This window comes from Podarcis filfolensis, assembly GCF_964270895.1.
Source record: "Podarcis filfolensis genome assembly, chromosome: 9".
NCBI lineage: Eukaryota > Metazoa > Chordata > Lepidosauria > Squamata > Lacertidae > Podarcis > Podarcis filfolensis.
In genome coordinates this window covers 28365797-28392038 of record NC_139610.1, presented here as the reverse complement: position 1 = coordinate 28392038, position 26242 = coordinate 28365797, and the positions used below count along the sequence as shown (strand labels likewise).

The 26242-nt window shown below is 40.6% G+C and overlaps 1 long non-coding RNA gene across 5 annotated transcripts in view; it reads right to left on the bottom strand.

Moving 5' to 3' along the window:
- The window catches only part of LOC310770532, a 66195-nt gene extending 52482 nt beyond the window's left edge, over positions 1 to 13713 (bottom strand). For 3 of the 5 annotated variants that reach the window (XR_014552239.1, XR_014552240.1, XR_014552241.1), the window contains exons 1-3: positions 10438 to 11513; positions 9304 to 9476; positions 1769 to 1872 (exon numbers count right to left, since the gene is read on the bottom strand). This is a non-coding gene — a long non-coding RNA (uncharacterized lncRNA). The other 2 variants (XR_014552237.1, XR_014552238.1) reach the window with 2 other exon arrangements.
- Positions 13714 to 26242: the final 12529 nt, after the last annotated feature.

Here is a 26242-nt window from a genome sequence, read left to right as displayed (position 1 = left end):
TCACATCCCATGAAGGGAGCTACATCTAAAGCAGGGCTGGGCAAACTTTCGCCTTCCAGATGTTGTTGAATTCCAATTTCCATCAGCCCCAACCAGAATAGCCAATGGCTAGGCAAGATGGGAGTTGTACTCCGGTAGCATCTAGAGGGCGAAAGGGTTCTCAGCCCTGATCTAAAGCATGACATAAAATAAAAACAGCTGCAAATAATTTTTAAAATAATACAAAAAATAACTGAAGATAAATTTTAAAACAATACAAAACGAACATCAGTGGCAGAGAGACTTTTTCATTCAGATGGAAAAGCTTAGTGTGCAACAGTTGTTCTTCTGTCCGACACAGATTGGTGGGGAGGGCAAAGTCTGAAAAACGCCTGTGATCTACAGGCAAGAGCAGGAACACTTGAGGCTAAAGCTGCCTTTTTACAACCTCTTTATTCAAACCTAAGGAGACACTGCTCTGTTATGTGGATTAGTTTAATTACATTTCGTTATTCTGCTTCCACAACAAGCAGAATCAGAATAGGGAAACTGTACATGGAGAAAAAGCTGCTGAAACTCATGACAGATTCGTCTTCTTTTTTATCATCTCCCAACAAGACCTACAGGGGTCAGGTATAGTAAGATCACTTTTATAGGAAACATGAATTCATTATTTAAAGTCAGGTTACAGAATTTGATCTACCTATGTTTAGTACTGAGGTCAGTCGTGTATATATATAGTATAAAAATCAAGCAGGCCTAAAATATACACACTAGTTACACATGTCATGTCTAGTAGATCAGTCCACATATGCCTCAGCCAATATTTATCCTCTGTGCAAAAATCCTGTAAATTCCTTTTTGAAAGCAAAAGTCTGAGAGCCATTATGAGACTAGCCTCATCCCTGATGGCATTTAGACAGGCAATGAAAGCAGTCCATGTGCCTTTAAATATATGACTGAAGGTTATTTTAACTGTTCCATTTTGGTTCTAATGTTTTAGTTTTAGTTTTTTGTTTGGCTTTATTTTCTTCTTTTATGTAAACCACTTTGGGGACCTTGTTAGGGCAGTGTATTTTTGAAGCAAATAAATGTATGTTCCTATTTCTTTAATTTTTAAAAAATACAGGTTCATAGGTTAGTGAGACATTGCTATGGGCATAAACCCTACTCCTCTTCTCTAATTCTTTGCACAAGAATCCATTCCAAATATTCTTTTTATAAAAAACACACCAAACTGCAGGTATGCAGGGGAGTAACCTGTAATATTATGACACAAATATTATTCACATAACAATTACAATAGCAGCAAATGAGCTATGTGGTTGAAGGACTGCATATGTCAAGGTGCAAAACACTTTGTGTGCTCAGTGAACAGGATGCCCCCACAATCTTGAGGGAAGCTGTGATGCTTTGTTCAATGAATTTAAAACTACTGGCACCATTTCTTATCTTTTTAACTGACACGGGCTTTCCCATGCCTTTAACAGCTGTATGACAGGTGGGTCTCAACAGGTAAACCTCTTCCCATCACTGTATCTCCATGATGCAGAGAAGTCATCTGGTGGTTTCTATCTATTACAGAGTTGTTAAATAGATGCATTCTTTGCCCATTTAGAAAAGTGGCAACCTAGGAGAAAAGGCCACACAGAGACTACTTTAAAGTGAACAAGTAGCTGCTCAGGAATACCTTCCAAAATATGTTTCATCATTGGAGATGAATTATTCACAAGTGATGTCTGCTAACAATGACAATATTCTAAATATATAATGCAAACAGGTTTCTTACCTGTTCATTATGATGTCAAGCTGGCATGCTGCACAATTCGCTTTCATCAAAGGTACGGTGTATGCTCATTTAACCATTTGAAGATTGTATAGATCAGTTTGCTCCTATGTAGATGAAATAAACAATCAAAAATAATATTGGTCAATAATAAAAATGGCTCAAGAGGCTATCACTTACTTTCTAACATAGCAGGTCATTCAAACAGTGCTGAAAAAGAGATAGTTCACACAAACCACTTGCACAGTATCATATTATAAACGGAGTACATTTACAAGATACTTGGTGCAATTTCTTTAGATGCCATTTATTATTCCACACAGTCCTCAACATCCTTATTCAGAATTTACTATCCATGGATTGTAGCAACAGGTACAGAGTAGACTCATATTTGAAGAGTGAAAGAAGTTACCAGCAGAAATAATGGCAAATGGAAGCAATTGGGAAAGGGGTCACAGAATTGTGCAGCCTCCTCCACATTTCTGAGGCTGTTCTGCCACATTTTATGCCAAGATTAGATACAGAAACTTACATACAAAACATTTAGCAATAGATTATGGGATGTGACCTACAACACTGGTCCACACTTAACACAATAATATTTTATTATGATCTACTGCTTGCAGACAAGTGAATCCTGCACTCTGCACATAGGTTAACATTTCAGCTAATTTTCAAGAATGGCATTTCTCAGATCTACAGAAATTTCTGCATCATGGTAACACTGGCCTTGGGACACTAACCTTCTGTGTCTCGCCCTGTGAATCTCCCTTTCCCTCTGAGAGTGCCACAGAGGCTATTTCCTTCCCCCTTATGTCCATAATTCTCATACCAATGGCTATATTGTGCCCCTCTCCATATTCTAGGACACACACATCAGATTTGTCATTGAAGAATTGATGATTATGCAAGTCAGATCCCCTGTAACCCACATTGAATACAGCCTACTAGCTGTACATTGTGGCAAATGTACAGTGGTACCTCGGGTTAAGAACTTAACTCGTTCTGGAGGTCCGTTCTTAACGTGAAACTGTTCTTAACCTGAGGTACCACTTTAGCTAATGGGGCCTCCCGCTGCTGCTGCACCGCCAGAGCACAATTTCTGTTCTCATCCTGAAGCAAAGTTCTTAACCTGAGGTACTATTTCTGAGTTAGAGGAGTCTGTAACCTGAAGCGTCTGTAACCCGAGGTACCACTATCCTACCATATTTTTTAAGTTGCAGGCAGACAGCAAAAACAGAAGGTTCACTGAGCTCATGCACTGCTGTGAAAGACTTGATGGGACACAACTTGTACAGATCTGAGAACAAGTTGTACAGATCTGAGCACAGAATTTAGTTTCAATTGAAGCAACAGGAAACATTTTCTTACCACATTCAAACCTAGTTCCCAACATGGGTTAGGGACACTTAATAAAGCATAAGGGTTCAAAACAAAACTTTTAGACCAGACTGTAAACTGAAGCTAAGGGAAGCTGCAGATGTTTTGAGCATTCATTTTCTCTCCCAGCAATTGCTTTAATGGGTTGGAGCTCCTGGGAGACCATTTGACTTTTGCTCATGTCTATGCCATTCCTCCCTGTCATGCTGACTGTGCAAAAGCTTAAAGCTGTCAACAACCTGCATTCGGTATTATTTCAAGTAAAGAAAAATAAAGTGACATCTGATCTGTCAAGAGGAAGGTGGGGATTTTGTTCTGAAAAATAGAAAGCAAAAATGTTCTGTGCAGAATCAATAGTCAAATCAATATTGTGCCCTCCCACCAAAAGCTCAGCTTGGCCTGAACTGCAGTCTTCCTCTCACTGCCCCCATCCCCCCCCCCCCCGGTTACAGCAACCATCCATTAAAGTGAGTGAATGGAACTTACTTTGCCAGGACCACATCTTTGGTAAGTGTTTCTGAAGCAATACAGTAATGATTATTTTGCAGTATTGCATTTTAATAATTAAAATAAAGCACTGAGCATTATGCGCACTACTCTGTGGGAAATACTTCCCAGTAACCAGGGCCCTCAGAAAGCATAATTCACATTAGCAGAGAGATTCCACAGAGCAGAAGCCAATGGCGATAGCATAAAGGTGACCCTGACTCATTCTCTCTCTTTCTAAAACAGAATCAACAACCAAGCTTTCAGAAGCATGCTTTTCGCCTCACAGAATTGCTTCTTTTCCAGTTCTTCCAATTAGAGAGAGAAGAACCTACTGCTCACAGTTACTGTCCACATCAGAATGGAAAACAATTTGCATAAAACAAGAGTGGGGGGGTAAAAGAGGAGAACGAAATAGAAGACACACAGGCTGCAACAGAAAACATGTAGGAGATTGCAAAACCAATAACTAACAATCTACACCATACATTTAAAGCACTCTTACACTGCTTTAACAGTCATGGCTTCCCCCAAAAGAATCCTGGGAACTGTTGAGGGTCCCCCATCAACATTGTGTCCTCTCTCTGGTGAGGCAAGGTCAAAGGAAGCTTAATCTATTTCACCAGCATTATTTGTTGGTTTTTTCCTCTTCATAAGGGGATTCATGTGGTCCACCACTGGGGCACATAATACTGCTCTAATTTTCAAAATGCACAAGACAGCAAATGACAAGAATTTCGCCAGTATCTGGGAGGGAGTGTAGGGGAAAGGAAGGAAATCATTAAGTAAAATTGACAAGTCTTTCACCTTACTTTGTCAGTTTCATTAGAAACGATGATGATGATGATGTGACTTCAGTGGGCTAGGTGGGCAAATAATTCAGAAAGAAATCCATTCTCACACTGTCAGTAAGGAGGTCCATTAGGTCACGATGGAATTGCATCTGAAAAGAGTTACAGGGCAGTACGGGCCAGAACACACTAGCTGGAGGGGTTGTGACATTTAAAGAGGGGGATGCATAACTTGAACACTGATAAGCTGAATTAACTTATGTGGGAAAAGATAATTAAACCACCTGAAAATGCATGTGTGATTTCAGCCTTAGATTTGCAAACTGCATCCTGAAGGCAGTAACAGCATTTGTAAAAGGTTTAAAACACACATTCTTTCACACCAGCCCTTAAATAAACTCTTTTCACGTTGCATCTAGAAAATATTATCCTGACTGAGTATCACTTTGGAAACAACCCACTGCTATCCTGCAAAAGAACTTTCAAATCCAGAGGGGCCTATTTTTTGTTTGCATACACATCAAATGTGGTTTACAGGAGAGAGAAGAGTCTTTATTGGACAAACACACAGCCTCTTCAGTTGTGCCTGCAACCCTCCAAATAGACGACAGACCACACCTATAAGGTAAGATTTCCCATTTTTGACCAGCTCTTGTCTTTGAAAAAGTCTTTAAGGACAGCCTCCTAGCAGATGAGACAATATTAACTACTACACTTTGCGCAATGGTACACATACAAATTTAAAAAGTGAACAAGCACCCCCCTCCCAATGTTCCCTAGTTTTGAAAATAACAGGCAAATGCTCCAAAACACACTGTAATTTCTTCAGATGTTGAGACGCCTAAACTCAAAAGATTTCCCCCCTATGTCTTTTGTCCTTCCCTTAAGTACAAAAAGTCCAATTTTGCACACCCTACATGAGGATTACTTCTGGACTTCACACAAGTCTATTCCAAATTGCAGCAAGGCCACTCACTTGACTTAAATTGGTACAGGAAAGACGAAGGACATTGCTTTAATCTATGAAGAGACACAGTTAAGCACTTTCCAGGGTTTTATGTGCAGGTTTCATAAAAATCCCAGATAGATAGATAAGATTAGGTAACGCATTATCAGAGCCAGACTCACTAATGCCTCAAGAGCAAATGAAAAGAGTCATTGACTGACTATTAAAGTGTAACAAAATTACTGACAAGGAAATGGTTGGATAGCAGAGCTATAATAATTAGCAATACTTTTAATCAAATATTTTATATCTCTCCATCTCAACAGTGGATAAACCAGTTCCCATCTCCTGTTCCCCGCAGTAACAGAGAGATTTTTATCCATGTTGCCAACAGAGACACATCTGCCTGAAGAACATACAGTGGTACCTCAGGTTACATACGCTTCAGGTTACATATGCTTCAGGTTACAGACTCCGCTAACCCAGAAATAGTGCTTCAGGTTACGAACTTTGCTTCAGGATGAGAACAGAAATCGGGCTCCGGCGGCGCGGCAGCAGCAGGAGGCCTCATTAGCTAAAGTGGTGCTTCAGGTTAAGAACAGTTTCAGGTTAAGAATGGACCTCCAGAACAAATTAAGTACTTAACCCAAGGTACCACTGTACACATTCTTTTTGCCTCCTCCCCCTCCAATATCTGTTTTCTAACTTTTTCTATTCTTGAAGGAGTCCAAACTGAAGGATGAAAATAAATTCCATTTTCTCACTCGGTGAGAAATTCTGAATTTCTGAATACAACCCACCCATTTATTGAATGATTTTCATTCTGAGGTTTTTGTTAATGTTTACTTGTAATTCACAGGAACAGAGAAAGCTGCCTTGTATTGAGTCAGACCACTAAGCCCTCTTATATAAGCAGCAGCTCTCTAATGGTTCGGGGTGGGGAAATCTTCACCAGCCCTACTAAAACATAGCTTCATTGTGGTGTCACTGCGATGCCAGGGTTTGAATCTGGGACTATGACACCACAGGTATAACCAGCCACCCACTTCTAGGCATGACTTGCCTGGGATTTGAAGCCCAAAAGGGATCCTATCTATGTACTGAGAAACTTGAATGCATCACGGGTCAACCTTTCCATTAGACAAAGCAGCCTGGCTCAGGCACCTGATTTTGGGATATCATTAAAAGGAAGCAAACCATACGTGTCGTTGTTATTACGCTTTTACTGCCATAGCACATGCTAGTTAGGTTTTCTGCCTTAGGTATCAAAATGTCTTTGGCCATGTATGTACGTGTACATACAAAAAAGCTCAACAATTCTGGTGAATCCTCCCCCAAAAAGCTCAACAACTCCAGGCAATCCTCCCCTAAACTCCACGCACGCTCCTCCTCCCTCCAATGACAATAGGTAGATCCTTGCCAATTTTTTTATACTGGGAGTAGATCACAGTCTCTTGGGAGTTGGACGTGCCTGTTCTACATGAACATGATCTACAGTTCAAGCTCAGTCAAATCCCTTCTTGGTCAAAGATGCTGAACTATCCAATCAAGGGAGATTTTTAATAGAGGAAGGTCCAGAAATCTCATGAAGGATCACACAGCACAGCTCTGTGTCTCAGAAATTAGAATTTTCATTTGCGATAAAATCAAGCAGCAGCCTGGTCACTGCATCACCAGATCAGTTTCCAAAACCACAGAAAAAGTCAACACCGGGAGCTCACAAAGGAGGCATGGAAATAATGGTGACCCTGTTGGTCTCAAGCAACTGGTACTGAGATACTGTCTCTGCACATGGAGGTTCCACAGCTAATATATCTTTGTAAAACCTAAACTTATGAATTTGTCTGGCCCTTTAAAAAACCCACCTAAGCTAGTGGTGCACACGTTATGTTTGTCAAAATGTTGCTAAGCTACAACATGTACCTCTTTCAATGTAATGTTTAAAGTATGTTTGTTTCTTTTTTCACTTTGTACACATCATGGAAACAAACCTAGGGAAGGGTCTAATATCCATCTCAGCTTCCAACACCATTTCCATTATATATACATAACAATAGAAAGCCACAACCAACCACAATGCATATGAGTTTTGAATGCCAACACATATAGAAGGAAAATCTATAGCACAGTGTTGCACACCACTCCAATCTTCAAGCGGTCTGAGATTCCAGGGTCCCACAGCCTTGGATCCCAGCCGAAATCAAACGCTGCTTTGACACTCTCTCCAGCTTGCTGCTTTTTCTTCAAGTTTCTGGCTCACATCACTCAACTCTCTACTCTGGCCTTTTGTCCTTCCATTTGCCATCTCACACAGATCCACTTTCTTGGTTCCCTTAATGGCCCATCGCCCAGGCAACCACCTCAACAGGAAGCTAGCCTGCCTTAAAATATAACACTTGCTGGATCCAGGGATTAGGAGGGTCCCTGCATACAGCCTACTTCCCCCCACACCAAGCTCATAACAATATATTCCTTGAAACTATAACACATGACAAAGCCTTCCATTTTCTAAGGGCCAAATGGGAAAATAAGAACCACAAATTTAATGGAGTTGCTATGAAGATGAGTACTAGGAGGCTTGTAAAATGTGAAGGCCACAATCCAAACATGCCTGAGTCCTGCTGATTTTTTAAAAAATATCCCCCCCCCAAAAAAAAATTATTACAAATCAAAACAAATTACTTTAATTTAATACAATTTCTTAAAATCACGTTTCCCACTCCTATTGCAAACATGTGTCAATCATGTTTGGGAAAGATAGAAATTTTGTTCCTTAGCACTTAGGATTGTTTCACAGGTACACAATTTCTTATCACCACTTGATGATCCCGCTGAAAAGTATTACCGGTATATGGAAGTACTATTTGTGCTACTGTCCAGGGCATGGCCTGAAGCGAAGACAAATGATGTAATAACCTTATGGAAGCTAAGCAGATCGGGGTCTATTAAGTGCAATGCCCAGATGACTGAAAGGCTGGATATAAACGTAATGAATAAATGTGTGGTGACGACTCATTCACACGTGGAGGTCATTCCTTGAAATTGCACTCAGTGTGTAACAAACTTTGATGTGTGAATGAGCCTTTAGACTAGGCCATTTCTGTCACTTTATTGCAGAATGGAAATCACTCTGATAGCAGCTGCCTAAAATGGCATTGGGTACTGTTGCTCAGGCTCTGGGGACAGCACTTCCAAACTATTACTCACAGCATGATGACCATTTCAGCAGGTCACAGCAGATATTTTCCTGCTAGATTCTCACTTCCTACCCCTGCATCTTCTATACTAGTTTCCATCTTTAAAACTTTACTGTTTGCAAACTTTTGGAGCTTCCCTCCCCCCAACTCCGTTCCTTTTTCTTTGCTGGGCAATAAATAGCAACCCAACAAATGCATACAAATGGCTTTCCATTAGAATTTTAATGTACTCTTGGAATGAAAGAAAAGCTTAATATAAATCTTTTTTTAAAAAAAATAAAAAATAACCAGAACATAAATTCAGACTGGGACATTGCCACCTAGGCTGAGCTGGAGAGTTCACTGTCTGCTGTCCCCCTCGTAAATTAACTGAGGTCTCCTGCTGCTGTAAATGAATAGCGCATCTTGGAAAAGATCATATCTGTCAAGATTGCAGATTGGTTTTCTCTCAGAGTTTGCAAAAAGTCACAGCTTTACAATGCCTTCATTATGTCGATGAGAATGGCTTCCCAACTGGAAAGAAATGTGTGTTTTATTCCGTTAGGCCTAAGATTTACAGAAAAAGCAATTTTCCTTCACAGTCAAGATACAACTCCCACCCCCACGAAAAATGTCATTTCACGTCTTTCATTCAGTCACCTTTTTACTGACAAATGTATATTCTTTCAGCTTCATGTGTACTCAAGAATTGTGACATTTAATGGCCAAGTAAGGTTAATCACAGGTGAGTGCATATACCTGATGGATATTGCAGCCAAGGCTGTATTCTCTGCCTTAAGAGAAATTGAATGATCTGAGCATATGATCTGGTGTCTCTCACACTTCTGTAAATGTGGGTAGCTAATATTTCAATTCCATCTGGAGAGCTAGGAAATCCACCTCAAAATGTTACAATATGCTAGGACTGTGACCTAAAAGAAAAAAAGGAGGGTAAAGAGATATATATGTATATATTGTGCCCGCAAGTAGGGCTAGACGCTTCTCTCTTTCTGACTTTGCATGACTGCAGTGCACTTAAAGACAAGTGTAGAACTGTTTCTGGCTCAGCTTTTAATTTACTAGTTTCTGTCACAATCCTGGACATTATGTGCACTGACCTTGTACTTGGCTACATGAATGCAAATAGGCAGTTTTCTCAGGGCAAAGTGCCCTATTAGCATTCATTAATGCTAATGCTAATGTTACTCCTCGGTGCAGCATAAAACTCTTAATGCCAAGTTATTTGCTGAGGAGCAATATAAAAATTGCTACTCCACAGCGAGCCTAAGCCACCTGCTGCTCCAAATCAGCAAGAAGATAATGAAGTGTGTGTCTGCTTGCTTTCGTTACGTAAGTGACTATTTCAAAATGAACAGCAGTTCTAAGGCTGTCTTAAGGGGTTTTTTTCGAGGTCTGAGACAAATGTGTTAATGAGGTCCCTGCCACCCTTTGTGCAGGCCAGTTTTGTTTGAACTTGCCACAGAGTTTTCACACAAAATGGTTGGTTTCATTTTTCACATACTTCCCTTCTCTTTCTTTCCTTAGAAAGCTCCAAAACAACTGCCATTTTAAAACAAACCTGTTGTTCTGTTTCACCGTAACTTTTTACTTTTTACCTAAGCATATTTGCATCCCAGAGAAATGTCCTTTCCCTTGTACTTATATTGCTGGAACCTTATGGTGCAGGGTGGGTAGGAAATCTCTTTAATAAATTAAATCAAAGCTAGGAAAGCTATAAGTCATCAGTTATTCTAACCCCTTGCTTCCATTCTTAATGTGTGGACTAGGTTAGCATAGCAATATAGCAAAATAAAAGGTACAGGTTTCACTACTAATATAGCTCTCTAGCTCAGCCTGCTCTAACAGGTTTACTTTCTGTGTGACTACACTCACCTGTAAAATCCAGAGGTGAGGGAGTAGGAATTCAATCTATCATTGGTGCTGGTAGATATTATATATCTCAGTCCTCCTCTAAGGAGCTCAGATTGTTCTACATGGGGGCGATGACTCTTTTTGTGCCCAAAGGCCACATTCCTTCATGAGCAACCTTGAGGACCCAGGTGCAGGGCTTACCAGGGGCAAAGGGTGTGAAAGCAGCACTAAAGACATTGCACAACAACTTGGGATCAAAATGGCCACAACTTTATTGATTATAGATGCCAGTAGGCTTTGGCATAGGCATTGGGTATGGATCCTGAACCAACTAACCCGATTGCTGGTCGATCCAGAGATAAAGGATTCCCCCCACGACGCAGGATCAAATAGGCCAAACCCACCAGGACACCATTTGGGGAGTTATATGGCCCATTAGCCCCCATCTAGGCCTTCAGACTAACCTCCGCCCCCCCCCCGGACCCTTTTACCCAGGTACCCTTGTTCCAGTTTAGACTAAGAATCCAACCCAATTCCTTTTTCTGCCATCTGAGTCAGCCTCTCCTCGCTGTCTTGCCACCAAACCACTCACACCTACAAGCAATCACACAAGCCCCTGTAGCTATCCCGTCGCCAGGCCTCATTGCCCCTAAATGATATGTGCATGTCACCAGGCCTGAAAAGCTTTGCATTGCTGAAACAGATGCCAGGGTGCTGAATCACCTGGCCTCCCAATTGTTCCACTGTGCGGCACATTGCCCTGTTCACCTTCTTTCCAGAGCTGACTGAAAGAAGTTGGAACTGTCGTTTCAACTTCAGATCCCACTCTCGGCAGAAGTCTGATGTTTCTACACGCACACAATAACACAAGCACAAATCCATCCCCCTGTCCAGGAAAGCAAGAGGCATATCACAGTTCGAGGAAACATGTCAGCCTGGCAAAAGCATTCAAGCAGAGCACAGAGGAGGACAATGGAGAGGTGCAGCCTGGAGAGAATCTAAAGAGAGAGTGCATTTACCTCTGGGTTTCAGAGTCTCCACTGCGCTAATCACTGCACCTGTTCTCGCCTCAACACACATTAGGCCGTATGTCTGCACATTTAGCTAAAACTCACATCCAATCCATATTTTCATGTAAATCAACTCTATTGATAACTTGAGCAGCAAGCAGCTTCTAAATGCAGATAATCAAATGGTTAGTTTTAAGAAGGCTTAAATAGATGGTTGAATCTAGCTGAGATGAAAGAGGTGGCAAAAAGTCAATGCAAGGCCAGGCCCTCCAGGTTGCAACTCAGAGTGGCAGAGAAACAATGCCAGTGAGAGGTCTCCAAGATCTGGTCTAAATAGGATTAGATATTCTACATAGGTATAACCAATCAATGCACGATAATAGATGCTAAGGCTTGAACAGTTGCTAACAGTTCCCTAAAGGGAACATTTAAAATACAGAGAAGGGGGGGGGGGCATCTAAGAAATAACATAATGCTCAATTGGTGCAGAACACCACGATGCTGGCTCTTTTGTGGAACTAAAAGAGCACCAGAGCTTTTGAAAGGGTGCTTTTGTTCCCATATTTTATTCTGAAAGGATTTGCAGCGATTGCCAAAAGAAAGATACTTTAATGGCTGCTTACCTACAAGTCTGCTTTCTTCACAATGCAGCTGATAATGCAGGCCTCTCCCTGCAGACTTTCTGCAAGTGATGGTTCCTGGTACATTGCTAAAGTTATTTCCATTCACTTTAACAGCTTACTCAAAGAGGGGGGGGCAGCAGAAAATTTTTTTTTTAAAAAAATCTGCATACAAAGAAAGGTTTTCTATTGTATTCTAACTTTAGAATAGTTTTTTCCCGTTCCAAATGTTAGGTTTTATAGAAGGTCTCTCATTTGAAGGGGAACAAGCTCAGTTTTAGGTACAGCATATGCCCACTTTGCAATTTCTTAATCTTCACTTTAATGTTAACATGCCATCAGCAGAACAGATGGTGACCATTCAACAATAGCGGTTCTCTGACAACTATATTAGAGGGATCAGGCCGCCATAAGGTGCACCTTGTAACAATAGTTTTTACCCTTTCCTTATTTTGCAGTTGTAACTGTTTTATTTAGTATATAATTGTATATTTTATTGCTGTAATCTGCCCTGGGACCTTATGGTCAGTGGGACTGTATGGTCAACTCCCATTGTTCTAGGTGCATTTTGCGACAGGAAATTTCATTAGTGCGAGCAGTTTCTAAGCTCTGGGCGCCTGAGATTTCAGATTAAAACTGCAGAGTGGAAGGAAAGGAGGACCCTTTTCTGCTTCCACACTTACAGCCACTCTCTGAAGACTGGAGATGAGACCCTCTTAAGAATATTAGGGGGGTGGGCAGAGGAAGGACTAGACCATGTGAAAAATAAACATAATATTTGGGCTACTGTTCATTCATTTTCAGCTTTGTATTCTTGTTATAAAAAAGCATGCCTAGACATTCTCTTGTTACTCCCATAACCTAGGTTTAAGGTGCCATTTGGCTCCTAGCTTTTATATCTCAGTTTCTAACACTGTTTTATGGTAAAGGGCATATAATAAATTGATGGGCCAAATTCCTGCTGGCCCACAATTCCAGCATATCAAAATGGCAGTTCTCAGTTTGCAGCTGCTGCTCCTCTGCAGGATCCAAGAGGCAGGGCACTTTAAACAGTCATGGCTTTTCCCAAAGAATCCTTTAAACTGTAGTTAGTTAAAGGTGCTGAAAGTTGTTAGGAGATCTCTATCCCAGTCTCAGAGCTAAAATTTCCAGAGTTCCCAGTGAAGAGGGGTTGATTGTTAAAGCACTCTGGCAATGGTTGCTTTGTGAGGGGAAAAACTGTCTCCTAACAACTCTCAGCACCCTTAATAAACCACAGGATTATTTGTTGGAAGCCATGATTGTTAAAAGTGCTATAATATTCCTTTAAATGTATAGTACAGAAGAGGCCTAGGACTTAGTATGAGGTGATAAGTGTCCCTGCTCTGTGTGTTGCCTTCTCAGTAAAAACACCACACACAAACACATAAAAATAAAAAAGATACATAGCTAAATTCTATGTCGTAAGTGGTTTCTTCCAGTTTGGCCCTGTAACAACACTATGTGAGGCATATTTAAAAAGCTACATACCAATATTGTGGGCTGCCCTCTGAGAGGAAGCGTCTCTATTCTAGCTAGCACAGCCAGTGTTTTCAAGATGGATTCACAACACATACACCGCTTCCCGAATTACAATTGCATCCTTTCTCTCTTTTTTTATAACAAATATCGCAATACAATTGTTTCTCATTAAATTGCAACAGTCCCCAACTAGGCTTTACCTCTTCAGGCTCAATTCACATATTTACCATATTCAAATACTAACATTCTCGTCTTAGGAATCGATTTGGTGGTTGTTTTCGGCTATAATCATCTTAGGTCAAACCTGAAGCAGCAAAATGGCCTTAGAACATTCTAGCATTCTGCTCTCTGAGGAGAAATCTTTTGGCTCCAGCTAAAATATTATTATTGCTATTGGTTTTTATTGATTTATTGGTTTGTTTGTTGCTTGTATAGGATATCTTGTTTTTTAATGCTTGATGTTTTGTTGTTTTATATGTTGTAAGCCGCCCAGAGTGGCTGGGGAAACCCAGCCAGATGGGCGGGATATAAATTAATAATAATAATAATAATAATTATTATTATTATTATTATTATTATTATTATTATTATTATTATTTAGTTGTTGTTGTTGTTCTAAAATAGCCAGAATCTTGAGGAAAGGAAGGGTCTGCTCTTTGAATTGTGCCTTTTCTTCTTTGTACGACAGCTCCATTTAAGTGTATGAGTTCAGAATGACAAATTGCTATAAATTCTGGCATTTTGGTAGGGGGCTACACAGGGGGCAGGGAACTAAAGCCCAGGTTTCATCCTCTATCCTATTTAATTAACTGATTATATCATGGATATTAGCACTGTGTGTCTATAATAGTTTGGGGTGTGTGTGGAAATATTATGCTGGCTGACTCAAACATTATTATTAAGTCAGGACTGGCAAGTGTTGATACCATCTACCTTCATATCTTGTGCACTTGGAGGACAGTCATGTGTAGAACAAGAAATGGGGTCTAGCCTGCTCCTTGTTCTGCACATCTGCCCTTGATGTGGGTAACTCATGAAGGCGACTATATGATGAATAAAGTAGCCATGTCTGCATCACCAAAAAAGGCAGGTGAAATATAGTGCTATTTGCACAAATTTTTCATGTTGTGCATATGTGTGCATATATTAGGAATAATTGATGCAATTTTAATAGAAATACACCTCACTATAGTGGGGAAGTCTGTAATAAGGTAAAACCCAGTCTTCTTGAGTTCTTACAACTTATAAGATCCTGAAGAAGGGTATAGCTGGACAAGGGTACTCCTGTTTGGGAGTGAGGATGAACTACAATGTTTTATGGCAAGTCTCCCGTGTTTCTTTCTGTTACACGATGGTTAAAAGTAGGGTAGTATGTAAATTCAACAAATAAAGTAATAATAATAAGAAGTCATAAATAGAGGTACATGAATTGTGTGGGGAAAACAGAGCAAAATTACAGTTGGAAAACAGTCCACCATCTGTTGTGAATGGTGACGTACTACAGGCTGGTACAGTACTAATATAAGAAAGGCTGTTGTAAGATGTGTTACCACTGGTCACTGTACATTATGGCTTTGGACAGCTTTTAGAGCTGCTGCTGGTATATGCCGTAATATTTTTGCTCTAGAAATATATATACAGTGGTACCTCGGGTTAAGAACTTAATTCGTTCTGGAGGTCCGTTCTTAACCTGAAACTGTTCTTAACCTGAGGTGCCACTTTAGCTAATCGGGCTTCCAGCTGCCACTGCGCTGCTGCCGCACGATTTCTGTTCTCATCCTGAAGCAAAGTTCTTAACCCAAGGTACTATTTCTGGGTTAGCAGAGTCTGTAACCTGAAGTGTATGTAACCTGAAGCATCTGTAACCCGGGGTACCACTGTAAATGTTTTTTAAAGCAACACAACATATTTGTGTTGCACTATGAACATGCTAACATTATATACATAAAAAACTAAGAATTATTATCACCATCGTGCATTAATGGCTCTGTTGATTCCTGTTTAACACCATCCGTCTCCAAGAAACAATGGTGTACAGCAGTGAACTGTGATTCCAAGGCTATTGCCAAATATGAATAGAAAATGATCTAAAACAGTGTGAACAGTACGTTGGAGATAACCATTTTATTTAGACTACTGGTTGTTATTTTAATTGCTTACAAAACACTAACAAGCGCCGATAAGATTCAGCCCCAGCTGTGATGCTTTGCAGCTGCACATCATGATGCGGCATTTTCCCACCATGACTCTGCAGCACCATGTCATGAAAGTAATTACAATACAATTTATTTATTTTATTGCAAGCACTAACATTATTCCCAGTACAATATTTAACAGTTTGAACAGTGCCTGCTTAAAAATAAAAAATAAAAAAAAATGATCATGAGTCCAGAGCTCGAGCATCAAATAATCATGATAGTGTGTGTGGTGGTGGGGGGTTCTATTTTATTCAGGAAGGTTTTTGCGCTGCTGAGTTTGAGTCAGGTTTTATTGACTTCGGTTGGATTTATATTTATGCTGCTTTAGTGTTTTATGACTGCTGTTTTAATTTGTTTTATATGTGGGGTTTTTTTATTCTATTTGTAAGCCACTGTAAGAACCCTCTGGATTAGTCAGCAGGATATTAACTAGTAGAAATAAAAAAATGTAAATAATGTTATACTTGCAGTATGTTTAGCACAGCAGCCAAGCAGCTAGTGAATTTTTCTAAAAGCTGAGAATTAGCAGTGACTCCCCACAAGTATATCATCCGCAATCAACTCTCTGTAGATCCATTCCAATCCAGGTCCATGCCTGGGCATGGGAATGAGCCAGTCTTGGTCACCCCGATGGATGACCTTTGCAGAGAGTGGACAGGGGGAGTGTGAACTTACCGCTGCTTCCTGATAGCTCATTGCCTTTTGATACCATTGACCCTGGATCTGCTCCAGAAAATGGGAATTGAGGGCAATCTGTTACAGTGGTTCCAATCCTACCATCAGGACAAAGTCCTGAGAGGATCATTGGGAGAATGCTTTTCAGCCACTTAGCAACTATGTTATGGGATGCCACAGGACAAGCTGTGGCTGTGGCGCAGCTACACACACACACACACACACACACACATCACCTTTTGGGTGGCACAGTATTGCCTGCCTTACTTGAGTCTGGCGACAGCACCCATTACCACAAATGTAAAATTCTGAAATTTTAGAATTTGTGGAGGGAGATATTATGATAGAACAAAACGTGTTCATTTATAAATCTGCATAGAAACAACCCAGCAGTTTCTAGTCTGTAGTGATTTCATGCTTTTAAAAATTTCCAAAGACAGAACAAGTAATCAAATGACATAGTTCAACATGAACCCCTTGATCCTTTCAATATAAAACAAGTGTAAAATATTGACGAGTATATGATGCTTTAAAGGAGAAGAAAGGAGAAAAATAGAGTATAATGGAGTACGTGACAAGTCTTTCGGAGTGGTTTTTAAATCTATGAACAACCCACAATATTTCAGTATAGTTTAAACAATGACTTAATTTGTGTTGTGCTCCTAGGCACCATCTTGCCCTGGTAGATTTAATATTTTCAAATAATATCTAAGTGCCAGCAGATCCCCAAAGACAGCTACATATAGTAGCAAATGGATACTAGGTTATATCAGTGGTCTGTTTGTGGGCCTCAATGCAATGAACACTCCAAACTGTTGGCTTCATAGTCATCCCCAAAGGACATTTAGATAGCAAGAGTTTTGCTATTGCAGCAACAGACGAGGAATTTGTCACCTGAAAACAAAAGCTGTAACAATGAATGCTTCTGTTATGTGCTACAGTTGTTAGCAATCAACAGCAAGAGGAGGGGCAGGAGACAGAAAAAAACTGGACAGGGAGCACATATGGGAAAACAAATCTTCGAAATCTTGTCTGAGCAGCTATAAACTGAAATATTGTTCAGTAGGAAGTGAGGCTTTAAACATTAAAATGTGCTGGCAGGTTAGAAAGCAAGTATTCTGGCTGGCTATAGCAATTCAGTAACTAAGGAGTGAACAACCCCACATGAACAGTGGCTTCACTTGCTATATTGTTAACACAAAGGCTTATTTCTTTTACCCATTAAAATATTTTACTGAGTTCTCTTTTGCAACAGGTTTTGTCTTCTCTTGCTGGTAGGTAATGAGCTCACCTGCATCATCTCTGATGGCTTTGAGTATTTCATCTGATCTAGATGGTTTTGGTCCCTAGAGGATTCAAACAACTCCTAAAATGTTGTATTTTTTAACCTTCCCTAGAACCCTTGGCTTCAAAAGTAACTTTAAAAAGAGCATAGGTCTAGTCTTAGCACATGGGGTGGTAAGTCCTAAAAGACTTTTGTGGGGGACTTTAATAAAATATTGCACAATATTCACTGTTTCAGTCAGCAAGTCGTTCACCACTAGTCCATTCGGCATTCTGTGGTCACTGAACATGCTCAAGCCTTTTAAGGCAGTTTGCTTCCCCCCCCCCAACCCCCCAATATGGAACACTGTGGTTCCCAGTTTGGGAGAATAGGAATTCCTATCTATGAATATTTCAACATCTTTACTGAACAGTAGGACTACCATTCCCTTTATCTTCCTTTTGTATTGAACATACCTAGAAAAGTCCTTTTTGTTGCTCACTGGCCTCATTTGCTACAGCATTTCACTCTCTTGAATGTCTATGCCAGTGTGCACATTTTTGACATGAAATGCTACCTCCACATTTCTTTCTGTTGCATCTGTTATTTTGGAACAAGTTAGAGCCTTCAGTTCCTAAATTCTAATTATTGAAGTCATCTCACCAAGTCTGTTATACCTGTCAAGTTGAATGTATCTTCCAATACTGGAAGTTCATTATGTTTATTATCTGTACTCTGCACACTGGGATACATTTAAATCCTTAGATACTCTTTTCTACTGACTCACCTGTTACTTTAGTACTGTATAAGGTTTCCAGGTACCCCCATACGTCTCCCAGTTTCTTCTGTAGCAAATTCCTATTTTTAGTCCTTGCATTTAGATTTACCCTTACAGGTAATTTATCCTTACCCCTTTAAAGACCTTTTGATCAAGCTCCCCATTTTTTGCCAAATACATTTTCTCCAGCCCTCAGGAGGTAGCCTCCTATAAAGAAAGCTTACACCTTGGGTCCCAGAAACTGAACATCTCAGATCAATATTCATCTGCGTAGCCAGTAATTCACTTGAAGAAGTCTACTTTTTTTGTACTCCTCTCCTCTTTACGAGAAGAATTAATGTGCTCTTTAGGCAAGAAGGGTGGGATATAAATTTAAAATAGTCAAACATAAAATGTAGTTCTGCCTGGCAAGTAGGGCTGATGAGTGTTCAGTCTTGGGCAACCTGTCTCTCATACCCTGAATCCATGCACTGAGGAGACAATATACTTCACAAGTTTAACAGGCCTGGTCAGCACACAGCCATCTCTCAGTAGGGGATCCCCAATCACCACCACCCTTCACCTTTTTTCTACAGACGGTAGCTGAACTGCCTTAGTCTTTGAAGGGTTGAAAGGCTTCCTTCCTACCTAGCACAACCTGCTGCAGCTGTCCTCTATCAGGATCCTCAGTCACACTCATTAGAAAGATACTAAAAGGTTTTTCTTAGTTCCTATAGATCAGAATGCCTTTGACATCCTGTCTTCCATGCAGTTTTATCTTCCCCATTGCCATTCTCATCATCTTACCTGACAGTCTCTCCCCGCTTTTCCTTGCTGAGCTGCCCTCTTGTCCTCTCCAAGAACTCATCTTCTCTAATGAGGCAAGGTGTGGAAACACAGTCCTTACTTCCTCTTTCAACAGAGCAATCAGCTCACACTTGCTGCAGGTGTAGTCTTGCAACTCCACTGGGTCTGTGCTGTCCACTTTCTTGGCTCTTGTTTACATCTTAAGACTCTGCCTGCTGATGAACTGGCTTTTGCTTCTTCCTTAACTTCTTTGTTTAAACTTTGCTTGGATGTCTGCAATATTTTTGCCTGCTGTTGCAGAGAGTGCAGGGTCTCAATAACTCAAACCTCTGATCAGGTCACAGCAATCTTGTGTCTTCATCAGAGACTCCTGGGAGAGTATGCAGACAAGCAGCTACTTCATCAGAACAATAACTTACCACAGAGAGTTGTTGAGTGACTCTAAGAAAGCTATTCTTGATGCTCATTTGATTCACCATACACCCTGTAGTAACCCCTAAACTCCAAATGCTTAAAATATGGTGCATATATTGCGTATCTATTTATTATCCCTCTTCTGAAATGCTCAGAACGTGTCATATTCCTTCAGACAATTTTGCCTACTAGATCAAGGGCTGATGACCTTTTTGCAATGGTGTAGCATAGGTTACCAGTGCCTGGGGCTGTGCAAGTGGTGGGTGGGAGGGAGTGAAACATACGGAGTACGCATGCACGTTTCAATTGCCTTACAGTGTCCACATCACCCAGGAGATTGCAGCCGCAGACATAAGAAAAGAGTCATTCCATTGTCTGGAGAGGTCACTTCCTGGTTCACATGAAGAAGCCATTTTCAACAGAACCCAGAAACAGAAGCACACAGCTGTATTGAGGCAGCACTGGATGTTGAAATTTTGCACTCCTAATTTTGTGCCTGGGGCAACCATTCCTGTGGCCCTCACCACGCTATACCACTGCCTTTTTGGACCCAAGGGCACATTTGCAAACAGGAGGAACTGTTGTGGACTCCACTTACACCAGAATCAGTTGTTAGTCACTATGGAATGCTTCTGTCAAGCCTAATTTCAGCAGAAGGGCTCTTTTGGCACCAGGGCAGGCCACTTAGGGATACATGTGTGTCTCTGGGCACAGGAGTGGTGAACTCAAAACTAGGCCATATTAATATTGCATCACATCTCATGCTTTCTCCCCTGGCAGTTACCTGTGGAAAAGAATAGCCTTTGAATAAAGTTGCTAAAAGAGGTTACTGCTTAGTACTTTTAAAGTCTAAAATACATTTTTAATTTACTACCCTTTGAACACTAGGTGTATTTTCTTCTGTATTTATTTATTAAATTTATACCTGACCCTTCCTCCCAAAAGAGCCCAGGGCAGAATTAGTACAGTATCCATATTCTGCATTACATGCAGAGAGCATTTGTTTAAAGTCGTCTTTGTAACTCACTGTAGCTGCTTGGCAAATGTTCCTTGTGCAAAATCCCCTCCTCCCCCGGCTCCATTCATTTATCAAGTATAGATGTATGTTTTTCTCGCATAAAGGAAAGGCTATTTTATAACTATTATGCAGATGCTTTTTAAGGCTAGCCCATTAATCTTAATTTACGGATTTAAACAGCTGTTTAATTTATTTAAAAATGTTCCACTTTGGCTGCAATCCTAAATTTGCTTCTCATGAGTTAATCCCACAGAAATCAATATGTCATTATGGCCACAACCCAAGATGGCTAAGCCCATTGAGCACAATGGGCTTAGACATATTTATCTGTGTTGGATTGTGGCCTTTGCCTTTAACTACTTAATTATAACGGTGCAAGTCTCGGGAGAGGGGGTAATGAACTCTTTTGTAGCCCCTTCTTTGCCAGAGGGAAGTATAAACACACATTCTTCACTGATTTATTTCAATACCTAAACTAGAAATAAGGAGTAAGGAGCTTTCTACTGGTTGGCCCTAGTACAGATGGAGATGTGAACGTATCAGACCTACAACTGCAGTTATTATTAGTATTGTTATGTGACAGTGACATCTGGTCCTTGGTGTGGATGTGTACAAAGGTCTAATTGTGTCCAAAATAATCGACATTAAAACTAAGGGCTCGTCCACATTTCCTTTTCTGCTGTGTTTCTAGGCGGTTTAAAGCTCGGTGTCTGAGCTCTTCCACCCTCCTGGTACTTTCCCTGCGAAAACCTGCTCTTTACCACTGAATTGGAGCAAATGGAAATCCCCAGAAAACCCAAATCGCTGTTTGTTCTGATTCAGGGTTAAAGGGCAGGTTTTCCTAGAGAAAGCGGCAGGGCAAAAAACCCACAACCCAATAGGACACAGAGCTTGAAAGTGCAGAGCTGTGTCTAGAAAATGCAGGGCAAAAGGTAAGTGGAGGTGAGCTTCTGGGCAGTGGGCAAAAAGGCTGTGTGAAATAGCTATAGATGGACACTATAAATCATCACTGTGTAGCAGAGCCAGACGTTACAGCTATAGAGAATGAAGTTGGCAATATAACTGAGAGAGAAAAAGCTGCTCAGACCTGCTGATGCTCTTAACAGCAGCTACGTATATAGAAATCAGCAGGCTGCAGATCACACTGTGTTGCAGGGGTGAATTGAAAAGTAGACAATTTTAGCAGACGTGTGGTAACCTCTGCCCCCATGTCTGGAATTTCAATAGATACTCTTTTCTATGTAATTCATCTTAACAATAATTAAATTAGTGGGATTGTGGTGCAATTTATTTCTGAGTTTCTTCATATATATATTTTTTATAAACCAAGATTGTCCTCAGCATGCTTCTCCTTTCTCTTCTTCAGTAGCTTTTGAAGATTCAAACTTCATTCTGTATGTTAACAGTGCTCCTTCTAGTCCAAGCCTCCTTTCCAGAGACTAGGTTGCAATCAACACACATCCAGTGTCACATTTGTGAATGTTTTATTTGCGGCTGTGTAGCTGAGCCCTAGGAAGATCAGTCCCGCTTTGCTGAACACCGCTGCTGGCTCCTATTCAGATAAAGGCATCAAAGCTTCCAAGCTTCTTCTTCTTCGCCGCCTGTCTGTCTCCTACACTGCGGCGATCAGGAGTTTGCCCCCTAAATTAAAACAGACAACCCATACAGGTAGACATGTTTTTGCAATGCTTACTACTCAGATCTCAACATGTGCAGCCGAGATGGAACAGCCAGAGAATGAAGAAAAAGAAGGTGTCAGCCCGACATGTATACAAGAATACATCTTAGATGAAGCTCATTTCTCTGGAGACAGCAACAGTAACTCAGAGAGGGTTGCAGGAACACTTCTGCTGTTCCTTTCAGAAGTCGGAAAGGAAAATAACATCTCCAAAACGATCTCACCTTAAGTAACTGAATTATGTTATATGTCAGTGGATCTGAGGATATGATACAGTGCAAAGAACCTAGTGTTCGTACAAGAGGATGAGGCCCTTGCGCCAGCACTGGAACTCAAGTTCTGGTACGTGTATGAGATGTGATGTAGTTTTGCAACTCTCGGCTGATTTCCTACTCCCCCTCTTTTTCTTCTTCTGTACCCATCCCCTTTTAATTATATCACCAACGATAGAACAAGGACTTGAGAAAGGATAACTAAGACAGCAAAGGAAGTTATTTGGAGGTAAAGTAAAGGTAAAGGTACCCCTGACCATTAGGTCCAGTCGTGACCGACTCTGGGGTTGCGGCGCTCATCTCGCTCTATGGGCCGAGGGAGCCGGTGTTTGTCCGCAGACAGCTTCCGGGTCATGTGGCCAGAATGACTAAGCCGCTTCTGGCGAACCAGAGCAGCACACGGAAACGCCGTTTACCTTCCCGCCAGAGCGGTACCTATTTATCTACTTGCACTTTGACATGCTTTCAAACTGCTAGGTGGGCAGGAGCAGGGGCCAAGCAACAGGAGCTCACCCCGTCACAGGGATGCGAACCTTCTGATCGGCAAGTCCTAGGCTCTGTGGTTTAACCCACAGCGCCACCCACGTCGCTTTATTTGGAGATATAGATCAATTATTACCTTATAAAATTGACCTTATAAAATTGAAGTTGATACATGGTGCAGCTTTGTCGCAGATATTTTATAGAGAGAAAAAACTGGCAGAACTACCACTGGCTGCTTAGGCTGGGTTCTAAAATGTGTTGGGAGCTGCCTCGTTTCAAAGCATTGGATAGGGACATGATATGTATTAGACAACCATCACAAACACTATTAAATATACCATTTGGCCTTGCTCTATCATAAGGGATAAATGGGAATGCAAATGGGAGGGAGGGGGAATGTGTAGGGCATTAATATATGCATCATCCTTATGGCTGCAGCATCAAAATGTCAAATGCATGCAATTATTTTTTATATTATATTTTATAATATTAACTGGTTTTATTTATGTCCACTTCTTGGCCTTTTCACAGCAGATATCCAAGAGTAAATTCTCCCAAGTCATGGTTCTATAACAAGATGGGTTCTAAAGAAGTTTGGCATTACTAGAAATGTACCTCCCATGCCCCTTGTTCATTATAAGTATACTAGCAAATGTAGAATACAGTCACTCACCAAAGAAAAGATCTGGGAAACACTGGGTTTCTGACAGCCCAGTACAGGGTCTCTATCACCTTTGCAACTGAAGTAAAAGACCTGCAGCTACAGGAACTTGGTGGACAACACAGAAAGCTCCCATGAGTAAAAGGCTGCTTTATGGCAGGGCAGATTGCTCTGCACTCCTTGAGTACCGGACAAAACTCCACACATACAAATGTTCCTTTATTGCAAAGGCATATTTCTAGAACCTATCAAAAACTAAAGCTTAAAAGAAGCACCTCAGATTATCAGCCAGATGTGATTTAGGAGCCCAGAAGAACAAAGCCATAAACTGTTATTGGATTTATAATAGAAAACTCTCTGTCTTTGCCATACTTGCATTCTGGCATTGGCACATGGCCAATACAGTAAAAGCAGCATAAATATAATAATCTCAAAATGGAATGGCTTAAAATACAGCTACCCTGTTCTAAATTTTAAAAAAGGAATATGCTTTGGTTAAGCCCAAAGTCTTCCTGTGGAGCTCTCTGTGGACATTTCATAGCTCTTCCAAGGAACCTGTATCAAACGTTATATGCAGGGGAACATTTCATTATTAAGTTTCTTTTTATTCCCTGGGGCCACTTGGCTAATGCAGTGTGAAAGGCACTGTGCAAAGCTCTCTGCAACGGGGACATTCCAGGGCAGCAGCGTTCAAACTGTATTCTGGAGGAATCCTCAAGTTCATTCAGAGATTGAATGAAAAGATCGGTAATGGGAGAAAAGCTTCCCTGAAGCTTGCTAATCACTACTGATTTTATGCTGCATTGTGCAGCTGTACGTTGATATGTAGACTCCTCTAATATGGCCAATAACCTGTGTGAACACCCTATAAATATGCCCCAAGTCCTCCAAAATGAACAAACGGATCCATAGCAGAGGCTTGGCAGTTCTGCAGCCATATGAAAAGTGTTCCCTCCAGACAGAAATGCTGAAAACCAGTGCCCATCACATTACCCAAAAGAAGCCTGGATAGCACTATGAACCATTCCTACCTCTCATTCAGTAGAAGGAATAGCAGCACTGCCTTCGGGGATTCTTAAGAGTCTCTTGTGTACATGCACTATTCAAGTTCTTGTTATGAACAAAAAAATTAAAAATAACAATATTATTAATGGGTACTTTTAAATCCAGCAATATTCCAGCTAGAACATAGTACAACGGAGGTAAAAGCCAACCTGTATCCCTGATAAAACTTCTCCATGAAAAGCAAGCATAGGTTTCTCTGTTTACTGACTAGCCAAAATATGCTGCAAAATAACATTCCAAGGCATTAAGTGGTGGTTTAACCATGACTGCATTTCTTTCCTTTGGTGGTGGTGGTCTTTTTGAAACCTTGGACTACTGTACACATTGACTAAACAAGAAGACACTGTTAAAAAAAAATCACCGCGATTAGAAGACTGTAGTACCAGCATCCAAATGAGTCAATTCTGTTGCTTTTCATAATCTCCTCTTGAGGCATTTGGTACTGCTTAGGATAGTGGGTTTAAAAATAATAATAATTTTGAACACGCATAACTGAATGACTTCCTTTAGGCCTGTAAGAAGCCTGCATTTCTACCTCCTTGTGTATGCTGCTGAATATCAACCAGCAGTGACAAAGTAGTCTATCTCTTATTTTCCTGCATGTCTCTCCTTTGAGCGTACCAATTCTACTGAGTACTTTGGGCCCTTTGTGTTACTTATTGGTCATGACAGCCAGCAACACTCCTCTCCGATTTAGTGTTATTATGCCTCAGTTATCAAGGAATTCCTTATAGAATGACTCTTGCCTGTTTGGAATATTTCCTTTTAAATGCAACCATTTCAAAGCACTACCCTACTAACCGCAACAGGAAAATATCTCTATACATATCTAGGCAGTACAATTCAGCTCATCCTTTAGATATACTGCATTAAGAACAAGGGTGTTGTGAAACCCAAGAACATCACCACATAGGTGAATAACCAGCCACAAAAGCATGTCAGATCGCACTGCAGAGCATCCACACTTGTGCAGTGTTAATGCAATATGTTTCATACCAGATTATCCAGAGATTTGGGGGTGGGGGAGGGAAGAGTATTAAATTGGAAAAACGTTTCAGCTGGCCTTTGGATTAGGACACTGTGTGGACAAGAAAAATATGTGCACTTCAATCCGCATGAAACTGCCATGATAATACACTACCAGAGGTTTTTTGTGTGTTTGAGGGGTTTTCCTTTAAATATTCAGAAACACACACAAGAAATAAAATTAAATAAAATGCCATGTATTTTCCAAAAACAATATTCATCTACATAAATGGTTAGGCTGACCCACAAATTAAGAAAATACTCCTAAAACAATTAAGCCAGATTTCAGATGGAAATTAGGGGAAGCTGGAGCGTATTTTTCAATTGGCTGAATATTTAAAAAAAAATACTTAAAGGTTCACATGTAACCACCACTAC